Here is a 4,312-nt window from a genome sequence, read left to right on the forward strand (position 1 = left end):
GGCAGATAATTTATCTCCCTGAACAAATCAGGAATAACTGCAAGCAGGTATCTCATGTATTGAGATAGAATTTCTTTGCCCTGAGAAGATATAGAAATTCATGGTCTAGAAAAACTACCCTTATGTTTCCATGCTCTGAGTTGTTTGCCCTGTAGTATTGTCTGATGATGGACAAGTGACAATTAAATATACCTGACACCATATTTTACCTTTATTTTAACACAACATTAGTATGTCTTAGAATCTTCTCAAACTTAGTTTACAAGTCACTATATAGAAGTTTTTTTGCCACAAAATTCCCTACTCTCCTGACTTCTTCAATACTTTTATTGTTCTTGTTCTTCTTATTTTTTTGTCTTTTCTTTCTTTCTTTCTTTTTTTTTTTTTTTTTTTAGAGAGACAGAGAGAGAGAGAAAGCAGAAGTGGGGGAGAGCACCAGAGGGAGAGAAAGAGAATCTTAGGCAGGCTGCATGCTCAGTGTGGAACGTGATACAGGGCTCAACTTCACGACTGCAAGACCACGACCTGAGCTGAAATCAAGAGTCAGACACTTAACTGACTGAGCCACCCAGGATCCCCTCATTAGTATCATTTTTAAGCAAGAAATCCCAGCCTACTTCCTATAGGCATATTCTTCTCATCTGAACTTAAAATGCCCCCAAACTCTACCCAAGTTTAGTACATTTAAATGAAGTCAGGCAGGATGAATTTTCAAAAAAACTTTTATCCAAAATAACAGCAAGCCTCATACTGTAAGGTGACCGGCAAAGAGCTATCAAGAAAATAGAATTTAAAATTCATAGTTACAGCTTAAATGATATGCTTTAACCAGTACCAAAATTCATTCCTGCAACTAAATTATTATTTTATATGACTGTTTTGCAACCAATCATGAACTTCTTGGGGGCAGAGACTGTATCTTATTTATCATGTGACCTCAGCCCCTAGCCCAATGCCATGTATTCAATGGAAGTTCAATAAACGTATGTTGAACGAATAGATTACGAGACGTAGTCTTTTCTGAATTGGGCTGGATGCAAAAAATCTCAAAAGCATACACTATTGCTGATTTCTCAAAAAGAATGAATGAAAAGATTTCAAAGCCATATGTGTATTGCAATGAAACCAGAATGCCCTAGAATATATTAAGATTTAGGCCCTCATGAGAGGGCAAAGGGGGGAAGAACTCTGTAGAAATAACCTTCTCATCTTTTGTTAACTATGACATCCCCAGCTCCCAGGAAGTAAACTTCCTTTGGTGGAAGTCCTTGCAGTACAGGGCTCACTTGGTGGGCATTTACAGGTCAGCTCATATTCTCTGGGCAAGGATGGCCCCTTAAGAGATGGCTATCTAGATGGCACAATGGTAGCAAAAGCTGTGGGAAATGGACAAAATTAGTATGGGTTTTCAAGCAGTATCCAATTTACCTTTCTTGGTGACATTTTACAGTATGTGTTTTTTGCTTGATTTAGAGCGACATCCAATTTACAAGGGTCTATTGTTGAAACAGCTTCTCTGCCTCCTACTCCTAAATTCTAAATACCTTGGCAAGTTTGGCACATTCTCTACCAATGTTACCCATAGAACTTTTCACTGGACTTACACTTTTAAGTAATGCCTGAGATGACAAACCAGCTTGAATGATGTCTCTTATCTATTTTTATGTAAAGTTGATTTCTATTTGACTATAATTGAAAAATGGAGGAAAAGATAATTTACAAATTTTTTTTAATCCTCACATTAAACCAGATTATAAATGGATAGAAAACTGTACTTGATGGCAGACTTTGAGCAAGATACTGGTTTTTGGGGCACCTGGGTGGCTCAGTCTGTTGAGCGACTGACTTCGGCTCAGGTCATGATCTCACGGTTTGTGAGTTTGAGCCCTGCATAGGGCTCTGTGCTGACAGCTCAGAGCCTGGAGCCTGCTTCAGATTCTGTGTCTCCCTCTCTCTCTGCCCCTCCCCCTCTCATGCTCTGTCTCTCTATCTCTCAGAAATAAACGTTTAAAAAAATTTTTTTTAAAAGACACTTTTTTTTTTTTTTACTGCCTCAGTTGTATCAGAGAGTAAGACTGATCTCAGTGATTAAATTGTCATTTTAGGCTTGAAATTAAAAGCCAAAATTTCCTGGGGTACCTGGGTGGCTCAGTAGGTTGAGCCCCTGACAGTTGACTTCAGCTCAGGTCATGATCCCAGGATTGTGGTGTCGAGCCCTACATCAGACTCCTCACTGAGCATGGAGCCTGCTTGGAATTCTCCCTCTCTCTCTCTCTCCTTCTGCCTCTCCCCCAACCCCTGTGCTCTCTCTAAAAAAACAAAACAAAAACAACAATAACAGAAAAATATCCTATCAGCTTAAATTTTTAGATAAACTTTCTATTAAAGTTTAACATCTCAAAAGAATATGCATAAATTATGATTATCTTGCTCAAGAATTATTACAGAAAATAACTCAGCCAACTAAGCCTTGATGAAGAAATCAAACAAGTCTTTCTCAGGGCCCACCCAATGACCACCCCCTTGATCCTCCCCAAATACTACCCTTACTTCTAACACCACAAATTAGTCTCCTTTTGAACATTATTAAGATAAATCATACCATATGTGTATTTTTTATGTCCATAAGCCATATGTTCACCTATAATTTGGTGCTAATCAAAATTTAGGTTCATCAACATAGATGACCAAAGTATCGGGCCTTTGTGCATAAGTCTTTGTGTCATTCGGGATTATTCAGGGAGGAAGAAGCGATTCTATGTATTTTGAGTGGAGAGATATTTAATATAGAAAATTAGAATTTCATATACCACTGGAAGCGTTAGAGGAACAAAGGTCAAGAGGCCATTCTGGGAGACCTGAAGTGATCACAGGGAAGCCACCACTGATGTCCTTAGCTGCCTGTCTAAAAACACTCCAAAGCCGAGGGAAGCCATCGGTGATGATCACAGCTCCCTACCCATGGCTGTCGTAAGAGAAAACTACTTTCTCCTCTTCTGCCTTCCAAATCTCACCTAAGTTCCTATCACTGGGAGGTCTAACCCAGAATTCAACTGGAAAAGCATTCGGGAAAATGGCATTCTGAATGTCTCTCCTGTGATGAAGGAGAGAATACAGAAAAGGGGAATGACGATGCTGAGCTAAGAACATCATTTGGCAGAAGCTTAGACAGTTTAAAGTAGTTGATGGAAGAGAACCAGAGCCTGGCTACATTTCTGACCTGCTAGTCACTCCTGGGTCTTCAGATCCTTTTCCAACACAGGTTCTACAGTGCCTTCCTTAGAGATACTTGAAAGCCTGGTCCTATTTTACTTCTTTCAAGCCCAGTGAGTTACAAAGACCCTCTTCTCTTATTTTGCAGATTGCACAAGGCAACTTTTGAAGAAAAGTAGGCCTGTGTATGATCACCTGAAGGTTCCCAGAATTAAAGCAATATGAAACTCACCATATGGAATGTAGGCACTTCACATTGACCATGTCTCTCAAATGGTGAGACTACCTTTGGGGGAAGACATTGTTGAAAATAATTACTATTCATCATCCTCTGCTAACAGAAACGATTTCCCTCCGTCACCTAGGTTTCCAACCTTAGAGGCTGTCCTGTCCTCACCGAGGAAAGACCAGAGAGGTAGGAGTTTTGTTTGTTTGCTTTTCTGTGCATCTGAATATCCCGACAATCTAATCCCCAGAGAGTCTCAGTAACCAGGCAACACAAGACATGCTCCAATTGTGAAGTCCTCAATCCACCTTCTCTGCACTATTCTGTTCCAAAATAGAAGAGAGAGCTGCAAAATTAGATTTGGATCTTATTACTACAAGCAAATAACTGTTCCCCCCTCTTACTGGTGACCAGAAATTCTGAGATAAGTGCTTTTAAAAAGATTAGAACAACAAATCTCGTCTAAGAATAAGATCAACGCCATTTCTCTGTTTTTCTTACAGAAAGAAGAAAATGGAAGGAGAAAGCTTTTGTCTGGTGACGGTTTATTTTAACCCAGACACTTTCTCCATTTGTAATTTGGTGTCATTTGTGTTATGAGAAGCATTGCCAATTCAGATGGGTTTCTTGGGCAAGGACTAACAAAGGAGGTTAAACACAGCTGTTCTAGTGTCTCAAATCCTTAAGAGTCCAGCAGGACCTGAGCTAGTAAAATAAACTCAAGAGAAGGCTGTCTGAACCAGCTTTTCTAGAGACGAAATGAGCATAAATAAGCATAGAGTCAGCAGGGCTCCTGGGCCAAGGTCAGAGGCAAGCTGGGGACATGGCTTTACAGAGGAAGATACTGTCCACAGCACATTTGCTACAAGACAT

General features: G+C 39.8%; 1 long non-coding RNA gene across 1 annotated transcript; it reads right to left on the reverse strand.

The window, feature by feature from the left end:
- Positions 1-220: 220 nt before the first annotated feature.
- On the reverse strand, positions 221-3,759 carry LOC125168979 (uncharacterized). The gene is made up of 3 exons (XR_007153374.1): positions 3,588-3,759; positions 3,446-3,499; positions 221-530 (listed from the first exon to the last, which is right to left on the reverse strand). It is a non-coding gene; the product is annotated as an uncharacterized LOC125168979 (long non-coding RNA).
- Positions 3,760-4,312: the final 553 nt, after the last annotated feature.

Source organism: Prionailurus viverrinus, chromosome A1 (assembly GCF_022837055.1).
Source record: "Prionailurus viverrinus isolate Anna chromosome A1, UM_Priviv_1.0, whole genome shotgun sequence".
In the NCBI taxonomy this organism is placed as follows: Eukaryota; Metazoa; Chordata; class Mammalia; order Carnivora; family Felidae; genus Prionailurus; species Prionailurus viverrinus.